Consider the following 12,553-nt stretch of genomic DNA (forward strand, 5'->3'; position numbering starts at 1 on the left):
TCCTGCAATTACTTAAATTGTGAGTTTCTCACACTCAGAAACAATAAAATCAGCAGGATGTTGTCACATGATCTGCACTGAGGTGTTGTGTGTTTTCTATCTCAATAGGAAACGTGTCATTGCCAAAGCAAGTTCTCTAAAAATCTCCAGTGAGTAAACATGTAATGTAATTTGGAAAAGCACAAGGATCCTTTTCTGCAACTCAAGCTTCATTCCTGTGAGTCAGTCCACATGACTGATGGTATCATGCGATGAGAGCAAGTACTTGTTTTCCTGACCCCAAACACACTAAATGCTGAGGACATCAAGGATGTCTGTCATGTGTATACAGCTGTTAATTAAAAATTACTCATTGCCCACTGATTCATCAAAGATGCACCCAGCTCAGGATTCGTATACAGTCACTGTGCTGAGTGGTTGTTGACAGTAAATGTGCTAATGGTAGTGGGGAGCAATGGCATCACATGTGAGTTGTGAATTTAGCACAATGATGTCAGTCCAACAGGAACTTCATTCGCGTACTGTCGTTAACCACAAAATTGTCATTTAGTGTAAGGAAATTACAAAACAGTTAGAGACGAACATCCTTAAATTGTTTAGTTCATCATTAACTGAAGGAGTGTGCAGGGTTAGGAGAAGAGCTGCACTGATACAATGGCTAAACTTTTCACCAATGCTATTTCAACCAGCCACAAACAAGATCTGTTCTGTCCCATTTTGTCAATTAGGAATCAGAATCAGCTTCATCGGTCAAGTATGTTGACACTTGACTCTGATTAGCCCCTCGACATCAAGAATAAAGAATAAAGACACAATTGCACATAACAACAAGTTTAAAGATGAGCAAATGTAGCTGCATCTGTGGTCAGAAAATCAATTTGAGCTATAATAGGTAGCTGTAAATATTTGTTTGGTTACATCTGACTATAGCGACCTGTTGGTGGTAGAATGAAACCACCTCAGTTACTAAAGTTAAGGCTTCCCTGGTGTGGTGTCATGCTAGACTCATTTCAGATGCCTGCCCACTTCATCTGAACTTTTTTCAGGCAGATCTGCTGTTGTGCTCGACTGCATCGGTTTCCTTTGAGGTCATTTCAGTGTGGTTATCAGGGTGGAGTCCTGCTGCAGTCTCAATGTGTCAGGATATTTGAGATTTAAAAAACGGTCACTAACAGTGTGTGAAGGAAGTGTCAAAGAGGCTTGACAACTATGCACTTTTTTGCAGCTTTTTAGTAGACACCAAGGAGGGGGATTTTCTCAAAGTGAGGTTAAGCACACAAACAGAAACACAAAGAGAAGCTCTGCTTTCCTGTACTTCCCCAAACTGAGATCCAACCTCAGTCCCAAACCAGCATTGTTTATTTGTGGCAAAAACAACTTTACTTGAGGGCTTCCATCATCACAAGGATAGACATGAAATCATGTGCACATGTCAACACACACTCACATCCTCAGTTTGTGTTTAGGAATGCTTATAATCTGAAAAACTGAACTATCCGGAGAGACTCCAACAAGCCAGCTCACACTCTCAAACTATTTATTGCCTGAGATCATTTGCAGAGATGCGTAGTTTATTTTGCTTGTCAGGTCAGATTTACAGTCTTTTGTCTGGTAGAGCAAAGCAGGCAATAAAAAAGGGTGGATACAGAGGCGAAATGAAGTAGATTAGATACAAATCCAACATTTAGTCGCATTTTTACTGTAATACTACATGGTGACTTTAAGGTTCTACATTTAGACCTAATGTTAAGATGAATCACATTGTTTTAATGTTACATTTTTATCCTATCTATTTATATTTTCACTATTTAAATGACATTGTCATATCTATACTATCAGTTCTTACTCATGTGAAGTAAAGGGTTATGTAATCCAAAAGATTGTCAAAGAATGATGTCAGGATTTCAAGTTTATGAGGCCTTTGTACTGGTTTCATTTAAGCTAATAAAAGGTTTCACTTTCATGTATTCTCTTTAATTTATTGATTCATTTATTTGGAAAACAAGAGTTTACAGCCATGCTAGTGGCTCCATGAGACTGCACTTGAGTTATGCTAATATATATAATATAATAAGAAAAAAATCAAGGTCTTCAAAGTTATTAGGATTTAAACTTTATTCCAATCTATGTGTATAAAATACTCACAGGATCAAGGAAACAAGAGTATAATGCTACATCACTACTGATTACATGTTATGTAGGTTATTTATTGTTCAGTCATATAATGTTATTGCATATTTGTATTCAAATAAGTATATTATAAGAGTTACTGCAGAGAGAGTTGTTTGCACTGTGTACACTGATACATCAGGACACTGTAAATTATGTCAGTCCAAATTGTTCATGGTCACCAGTTCATGTTCAGTGAGTGAGTTGTACTTCTATGAACAAAAGTCAAATTATAGTCTCAAAAAGAGGAAATTGGTATAGAGAAAATGCTGACACCATGGACATAAAGTTAGAAAATGTGGATGTCTGGCAGGAAATGGTCACATGTTAAACACTCACAGAGCACCCAGGTCTTAAATGATCATGACTCTATCTGTTTGCAGTGTTACACACTCACAATGTTAACCCACTCAGTTTTCAGGTCACAATGCAATTTATACAGCCCTCAGATATTAGATCTCAGAGTGATCATCGTAATTTCAGGGTTGGTAATTGTGGGGCAGAGGGTTAGAGAACAATGGCACCCTACGAGACGAGACTAACAGAGACAAAGCAGTCTTGGCTCGTTTGGTTTAATAAGGTTCCACACAGACAAACCCAGATGGTTAATTGAATCACTTCGACCGCCAGTTGCTTTTTTCCAAAGACTATGTTTCACTTCTGAAAAGACTCCTTTTTCTCTCTCTCATCAAAAATAACAATGTGTGCATTTAAAGTATCACTAACATATTATCCACAAAGTGTCATTTAGTTTATTCATAAAAGCTAATCAAGGCACGTAAAATACTGCAAAGGCTTTCAGAATGTAGCGTGCTGGTGTTGAAAGCCATGGCGGTTGCCTTTTAGGAGAAAGCACTGTTGTGCAAATGATGAAGTAAAACGAAAAAGCCGTTCTGCAATCTAGCTTATTTTTCTTGCTTCCTGGAGCCCTTTACCAAAGTGGCATTAGTTTAGCTGCTGTTTTATCTGCTGCTACACTGGGTCCTTGTGCAGTTCTCCTCTGCTGGGGGAAAGGATTAGCTGCTTGATTCATTGACAAGCTTTTCTCTGTTTTTTGGCAGTGAGAAATTTCTCTCACGTGGCTGATGTGATCTGAAATGACACCAAGAAGAATCACGCATACTGAAAATAAATGCTATTTAACTCTTGTGATGTTTTTTTCAGAATAGTGGTAATGGAGGGATATTTTCTGGATAGGTTCATCCCATATCTTCAACTTTAGGGACAATACTTTATATTTAATTTTATAACACACTTATCTGTACTTCCATTTTCCTCTCCTGACTTGTCTTTGAAGGACTGCTTTCTTTGCTAAATTGAATACAACCCCTATTTTTTTTAGACTAACAATATTGGAGGTGATTAAGTCATTTTGTTGCAGCACAGTTTTTATGTTGCAAACTGAAAGCAACATTTGAACAATTTGTTCTTATTGGTTGCAGCATCTTGCCTAATTATGAAGGCTGTAATCTTTCATAAGAAATGACAACTTATGAAACACCGACCTGGAACATCATATCTATCTATATAGATAGATAGATAGATAGATAGATAGATAGATAGATAGATAGATAGATAGATAGATAGATAGATAGATAGATAGATAGATAGATAGATAGATATAGATATACAGATATATATATAGATATATATATAGATATATATAGATATAATCTAATATCCCACAGCGTCTGATGACACTCATTCACACAGAGTACCAACACCCAAATGCACGTGACACACCGCGGTGAGGTCAAGTTGGGTTTTTGTTCTGTCTCTTCATTTCCTGTTTTATTTTGATATTTACCTGCCCTCTCGTTTCAGGTCACTTGTCCTTCCTCATGTGTCACCGGTCTGATTGTCTTCCCTGCCCTGATTGTTTGCACCTGTTCCCCATTGCCCTGTGTATATCTTGTCTGCGTCTCCCTTTGTCCTGTGTTTCATCCTCGGATCGTTCGCCTAAGCCTTTTTCCTTGCCTTACCATAGCCATAGCGTTTTTGCTCGAGTGTTTTTTGTTTTTCTCCTCGATTGAGTGATTTTTTGTTGTAAATTTCTTAGTCTAGCCTTTTGTTTCTTAGTGTTGTTGTGTTTTTCAGCCTCCCTTGGAGCGCTTTCAGTTAATGTTTTGCAGCCTGTTGTTTTTCCCTTATCGTGAGCGATTTTGATTTTGATAACTTTTTCATAAAGCAGTTTAGAGTTTTTTTCCTCCTTTTGGAGTGAATTTTTTTTCCTTAGTTTAGGCCTGTTTTCATAGCCTGCCATAGCATCACTCTGTCGAGGGTTTTTTGTTATATCAATAAATAAGCTCACTGACACCTCTGCGTCTGAGTCCTGCTTTGAGTCCGGCCTGACAACATGTGGTCAACTCAACTCCCACGTGCACCATTGATTTGGTAACTCCCTGTCAAAGTCAGTCAATAGATCCATCCACAGTGGGTTCATAAACAGATGTCATGCATCAGATGTTTGGCCTGATGTTGTGTTCTCCCTGAAGGCCTGCACAGAGTCCCATATGAAACATGTTGTCAGCATTGTTTTGTATGGAGTAAGAGGAGATGTGATATGACGGCACTATTGACGAATGAAAAGAATACTGCTCCATGCCTGTGTGCGAGCTTATGAACGATGAGGTGTGTGTATGAGAGGTCAGACCACCAGCAGTCCATGTCATCTGGTATATTTGATGACTGTGGTCGACTGTGGTCAGTGGGTGGTGCTAGACAAAGAGGGCGGTTAGCTGGTCAGCACAGTGTGTGTGTGTTTTGATAAATGTTGTATGAGAGAAAGAGAGAGTGTTTTGATATGAATGAAGACAGGTAAGTTACATGGTCTCACCTTCTTTGAGAGGCTTTTAAAGTGTAAATGTGATAAATGTGCAAATACAGAGAGAACCAGACACCCTGTCCCTATGGTGTTATAATAAAAACACACTTCTCTACTTTTGGTTTCATTTATATGAAGGTTTTTAGGTTTTGCGTGGTCTTCCCAGTGGAGATGACAAGAACTCATCATTCTGGCATCAGATTATCATTTAGTCTTTCACAACTATAATCTAATTTTAGCAAATACAGCTTGAAAACAGACACAGTCGACGTCCTCACTGATGGCCTTGTAAAGTAATTTGTTCTTTACCGCCAAAAAACCATCATACAGTTTTAATTTGAAAACAAGAAAACATTTAGCCTGGGACATATGATTGACAGACATTCGAGTGGGTCTAACCCTGAGTGAGAAAATAATAATCGTGTGAGTGGGGGGAAGTGGCCGCTTCCCTAGTTGTTCTTGCTTGTTTATTGTAATTAGAGCTATAAATGAAACTCTCTGATGGGGAAGGGGGAGGGGAGAATGCACATTGGCCCACAAAGACAAAAAATGTGTGTTGTGTGTGTGTGTGTGTGTGTGTGTGTGTGTGTGTGTGTGTGTGTGTGTGTGTGTGTGTGTGTGTGTGTGTGTGTGTGTATCTTGGAGAGCAGCCAGAGAGGTGGGGGTGGGAGGGCAGTCAGCGTTTTTCAGACTACATGAATGAGGCCCCACCGGAGTGAGCTTCCTGTGTGAGGGCTATAAAAACAAAACCGGGACTAAAGAATGCAGAGTGCTCCCACATTCCTGAACATTCTGCCAGGTACAGGACACACAGCATGTCCTCCTCTCATTCCTTGAATAAACAGAAAAATACAACAATTCCCATGATGCATTGCCACTGATTGAAAACAAGCAAACATACAAATGTAAAGTCTCTAAAGGTCAATGCTGTACTTGCAAAGATTTTTATCTATGGCTTAATGTTTAGAGGCCTGCTGGTGGTCCATGGAGGCTGCTATTTTCATTACATCCAACAACATTAGATCCCTACAAGGCTGAAAATGAGAAGTTCTTCCTGTGTTATACCTGGTTCAAAAAGGTTTTATCTCCTTGAGACCATGCATGTCCTCAGCTTATTTCAGTCCATTACATCGAACAATATGTGAACATGCTCACAAAATACCACAGCAATCATAGCTATTAGATTTGAATATTTGTTCCACACAAGATATTTTGAACTGGCAACAGAGAGAAATGTCAAGAAGTTTACCAAAAACATTCAAATTCACCCTCTGTGGACTATGAATATCAACAGAAAATGTTTTTGTTTTTAATAGCCACTACGTAAACAAAAAGTAAGTGGCCGCATTAGCCATAATGGTCAAAGGTGTACAATTCAGGGTGTTCTATTTAGAGAATATGGCAAACATTAAATATAATATTCATAACTAAGGTTTCATTAGTCTATAAACAACTCTAATTAAGGAATCATTGTTACCTTTTAATGAACCTTATATATTTACAGATGTTTCTACAGTAGCCCAGAACGGATAAACTAAACACTGGTTCCAGATAGGGCATTTCCTGACCACAGTACTTTCCCCCTGATGCTAAGAAGGTGAGAGCGATGTGAGGCAGTTGCAGTCTGTAACTACAGCACTAGATGCCACTACATACAACACACTGGACTTTTAAGTCTTTAGTGAAAAATATTTTATCTGGCGAAAAAATGAGATTAGTAGACATCTGTACTTTCCTTCCGTAGTTTCCAGTAACACTAACAATGGGTGTGGGCTTTGGCAGGATATTGATTTCATCATGCATGTACCACATAAACCCAGGGGTAAAGGTTTAGCTGTGTTTTTTTGTGCTATTTTAAACCATATCCACCTACACACACTGTCATGTATTTTATGCACTGTAAGCTAGATTAAGCCCAGCACAAGTTTTTAGACATAGGAAATGTGATTTTAGTCTAAAATAATGTTTTATAAGCAGGGTGTAACATGTCTGAGTCTTTTCCAGTGGTACAGACCTCGTCCTGGGCACGGTGCTGCTGTGCTGAGGTCAGTGGATGATCTCATGGGAGCTGCTAACCAGACCCTGTTTTTTTTTTTTTTTTTTTTAAATCACACTTCCTGCAAAACTAAGACGTACTTGTAATGTTGCTGTGTCATTATCTTGATGGGGCTATTTTTCTATTTCACACAAAAAAAAAAAGACAGTATTAAAAAACATGAATGAGAACATTACAGGAATCAAATCAACTAAATATTTTGGACTAAACCCACAGACTGATATTCACTGAATGGAAAATGTAGTGAAGTGGTAAGCGGTAAAGTTCTGGTCAACCAATGAGACCTCTTGGGAGTGACATAAGTGATTGTTAGTCTTAATTAAATTTCACCACAGTATCCTCACACACTGTACCTACCACAATGCTTGTAATACAATCAGGTGCTTTCAGTTTCTTTTAGAAACATGACAGAGTTCAAATGTTTCAGGCATGTTGTGTGCTAAGCAAACAAAAGAATAAGAAAATATTTTACCTTACTTCCTGCTATCATCAACCATCGGAAAATAACCATGCTGACCAAACTTTCCAGTCTGACAGTTACATCATTGGGTCTCGTATGACTAAAATTTTCTGGTCATTTTCCACACCTGTAAATACATGATATGTGTGAATTTTGTGTTTTTAATGCATTTTTGGTTGCGTGTTAGACATGTTGAAGATGATCAGCTCCAGTTTAACAAGTTGCCAATCAGGGCTCAACCAGTGTAGTAATATTAAGGATATAAGAAAGATTAAACTATAATAAAAAATTCACAGGGGACAAACTCCAAACATGTCTCAGGAAATTGCCAGTACTTAACACATGCTTCTTCACACACACAGACACACTCACACATCTACCATATTTTTCATTAAGGGGATTGTACCACTGAGACCGCAATATGAACGAGCATTCAAGGGAGTGGTTCAGTGTTTCTTTCCCCAGAGATTGAGAATGTGTTCAACCCATAAGCCTCAGTGCTCACTATCCCCCTCTGCTCATGAGTCTGTCAGCTGTGTCAGGACAGGGTCTCCCCTCGGCCTCAGTCGGCCCAGATTCTGATCAAAGGCCAGTACAGACCCGGCTCTGTAATTGAAAACAGATCCAACCAGAATCCCCCTCCAGCAGGAATATGCTGAGTACAGGCAAACGCCTCACATTCCAAAAGCATGAACTCTGCAAAAAAATCAGACAGAACAGAAACAGCACTTGAAATTTGCTTCTGCCTTACATGTGTAGACAAAAGGGAGGGGGGTGTTGCTTTGTGCTAGAAAATGGTAGACCTGCAGTGCATGATTTTATCTGTCTCAGCAACTGCACAAAATTGACCTGCATGTTATTATTTAGTGCCAGCATTGTAAAAAAAATTAAAATAAAGTACTAAAAAACCTGCATCATAATGTTGTAATGAATCGTTTGATCTACCGTGTGAGAAAGATTAACTGCATGACACCCAAGAGGCAGAATTAAGCCTGAGGCAACACAATATGAAGAGCTACTTCAGACAGTTATTAGATGTGCAGGTGCGTTTTCAAGATGCACGATTAAAGTGCTGAATATGTAGATAAGCATGTCTCCGTTTGCACATTATGATACATGGATTCTGACTTCCTGAAATATATTTAAAACCTTTAAATTACAAGATTGATATCACTCTCATGTCTGTGTTAAAGTGGCTATAATTAATATCTTTATACTAAAAACGGATCATTTGCATGTAAAAGGTGTCACTTGTGCATTTCCCATCAGCTGATCAAGCGTTTAGAGAGAGAGAGGGGGGTCAAATTACATGCAGCAAAGAGCCACAGGTTGGAATCAATCCCTGGGCTGCCGTGGCAAGGACTGGGCCTTTGTACATGGGGCGCATGCTCTACCAGGTGAGCTACCAGGGTGCCCCCATTAAAGGTGTTTCAACATCTTTCAGCTTGTCTTGGTTTTTCCAGCTGCCAACTTTACTCTCATGGCTCTTATAGCGTAGTTTGCAGCTGCAGCAGGCAACTGTTTTCACCTAATAAACTCTACCTGTCCAGCAGCCAAACAAAGTCAGTGACTAGCTATTGAATGGAGTGGAGGATTCAGCTTTTAAAGAGCCAAATCTTTCCGTCAGGAGTTGGTGGAAACCCAAAATAATAATAATAATAATTAAAAAAGAGTGAATATTACACCAGGTGGTTGGAAACACGACTACAATTGGATGCTAATGCACGGAAATGTACCACTGCACCTGTTTCAATACACCAATAATAACATATTGTTTTCAGTTTTTTTCATAGTCATGCTAGACTTATGGTACTGCAAACTGAAACAAACCATTTCCTTTTTTTTTTACAGATATCCTGTGTTTGGCTTTTTGTACTTCCTCTTTAAATATGGTAATATTACAAGAAGAAATATTGAAGATAAAATCTTTGTGGTTTACTTCAGGGAACTTTTCCGGGCATTATAATGTCACATCTAATCAGCTGACACAGTGAGAGGAAGTCAGAGGCAAACTCACAATGGCATTTTATGAGATTATGTCACCAAATAGGGAGGTGATAAGTTGAGGTTAGTTAAGGATAGCAGATGTTTATCTATGCACATGTGGCATGATAGGATCTAAGAGCGATAACTCGGTTATGAATGACAAACAGACGCACTTTTCCAAACATAAATTAGGTTGAATTCCTGGTTATAGAGTATTTTTTGGCTCTTTGTTTCACTGATGAATCAGACCTGAGTGTTGCACAGGGAGAGTGCAACAGGAATTGCATGCAATCTCTGTAAGGATCTCAAGACACTGATTCAGTCTTTATGAAAGCAATGTGGTCAAATGCTGCAGCGGTGCCAAGTCATTATAGAAGTTCTCTCAACTACTGTTCTGCTTCTCAGTGCCAACTATTGAAACTGATGGAAAACAAACCCAATTCTAGACTATGTAGGCAAGTCTTGAGAACAGAAAATGCGAAAGAAGGAAAAAACACTAATTGAAACTTTCTACGCAGATATGATACTGTAGAGGTGAAAATATGCTTTCAGATTTTCCTTGTGTGAGAGCAATAAATGAGCAGCTGGGAAGGGGTTCAGCCAGATTTTCTCATTTTTTGGGTCAACACTGACGACAAAGGTAGAGAATGTTTGTGGGTTACATTCACTGAATTCCAGAGAGCGGCTGCAAGTCCAAAAAGAAGAGAGCCAAGTCTCACAGGAGCAGTGATGATGAGAAATGATGTTCTTATTAGAGCTGAAATGCTTTGACTGCTTCGATAACAATCTCTCCCAGAACAAATCCTCCATGAAAATTCACACTCGCTCTCTCTTTTGTATCTTCCATATTTCACCCTTTAGTGATTAAACTTGCGTCATGCCCTGTTATCATGGTCCCCCGTAGCATCTGGAAGGTATTTCCGGCGCTCTTGTGGCAATCGGTTTCACACACTTGACGTTTGTGTCTGTGGAATGTGGTCAGCTGCTGACACTGCTCTGTCTCAAGAAAAATCCAAGTCTGACTTGAGAGCTGTTGTTTCCTGTATGCTAGACTGTGGTGAGCGGGAAGCCCTCTCTCTCTTAGACTCTGTTAGAATAACTGCACTGTACTGAAGACCATGACCTAACACAAAACATTTGTATTCTGCATGTCTTTGCAAATTAAACAACAATATAAGTATAATGCGGAACCAAAAAAACAAAACAAACAAAACACAATGCTGCTATTGTTCTTACCGTATGAGGATCTAACATTTAATCTTTCATAAGTAATATGTATACGTGCCTAACATTTAGCAATTTTACTAATTCAAAACAACCAAAGCTTAAGGCTGGAAGAACAAGAATGTTAAAACAGGAGCACCCATTTCCCCGGGCTTTGGCAATGTTGACACAAGGCCTGAGGGATGAGATTACTACAGGCTGTGTGCATCTTGTCAAGTTTCAGCAGAAAAACAGACATTAGAATAGACAAATAGAGGACAGGAGAGAAAAAGGAGATGGTGACATTTTACACTTTCAGTATCAAGTTGACTTCACGACAGGATATTATTAGCCATGTTGGGGTGTAACTGCTAATTTGTTGATTGCCAGACTTTCACTTTAGCCTGAAGATCATGTTGACGTTTTTGTTTTTTAGTGAAATGTCTCAACATCTTTGAGCTATTCATGGTTCCCTTATAATATATCCTGATGACTGAATGATGATCTCGCGGCATTGGGGTTTAACATCTGTAGTTAAGAGTGAATAGGTTCTGGGTTTGAACCCATCAGCCCATAGGTGTTAGGAGAGCATGAATGATTGTTTGTCTCTGTGTATCAGCCCTGTGATGAACAGGCAACCTGTTCAGTTATAGATAATCCAACTTTTCATCAGGTAAAATCCTAATATTGTAATATATATTTAGATTATAATAGTTACAATATTGGTTTAGGACTAAATACCTGAAAAATGAATGATATTCCTATCAGCTTCATCTACTTGTGTTCTGTGTTAATTAGAAAATGTGAGCACGCCACCATGCTGAACTATGATAGTAAACATGGAAAACATCATACCTGATAAACATCAACATTTTTGTAATGCCATTGCGTGCATGTTCATGCTGATGTGTGCATTTAGCTCAAAGCACTGCTGTGTCTAGTGTAGCCACACAGAACTGTTAACGTGGCTGTGGACTATTAGTCTTGTTGGAATTAAAAGGTATCTGCTTATCCCGCAGGAAATAAATTAATTAACTACACAGAAAGAAGCCCTATATAACTTCAAAATTAGCCTTGTAGGAGAATATGCATATATATATATCAGTGTTTCTGTACATTCCTGTTTTCTAGTTTAAAGCAGTGGCAGAAGAGGACAGAGCAGAGGGGGAGGCCTTGCTAGATAATCTGCTGGTGGGATGATATTAACATATAAATATATCTACACAGCCGGGTGGTTGCTTCTCGAAACCCAGTGGTGATAAATGTTGCTGCTATGTTGTTGCTGTTATCTCCTGCTCACCATCACATCTTTCATTCTCATCGTCAGGCAAAACAGGCTGCACTTCTTCACAGCACTTTCGCCTCAAGATAGTAAACAAAGGGCCAGCATTGGACTAAACTGTTGACGTGCACAGCAAGATTTTTTTTTTTTTCTTCGAACAGATCCGACCATCTGTCTGAGGAGAAAATGTTATCTCCAATAAGCACTGTTGGTTGTCTTAGTTATACGGGGCGAAGAGAACTAATAAGAAACCTATTTTTGACCTTTCCTGTTCACTGTCATCTGCTCCGGCACTTCTAACAGTAGCCAGATGTCCCAGATGGGGGACCAGACTCTGCGCTGTCAGCAGATCTGTGAGCAGAGTGTGAGCTTAGCATGAAGCATTGACACGGCACACCAGTCCTCTAGGGATGCAGCCAAGGAAACCTGCAAGCGCTGTACAGTTTGCGCTTTGTCTTCCTGCCATGATTAAATTGTAAGGTGGCTACATTACATGGCTCGTATAAATTCTATAGTACGAGTGTCTGAGGAGCTTTGAAGGACCGTTAAAAGGCAAATTAACCTGTCAGCGCA

This window comes from Larimichthys crocea, chromosome III, assembly GCF_000972845.2.
Source record: "Larimichthys crocea isolate SSNF chromosome III, L_crocea_2.0, whole genome shotgun sequence".
NCBI classification, from domain to species: Eukaryota; Metazoa; Chordata; class Actinopteri; family Sciaenidae; genus Larimichthys; species Larimichthys crocea.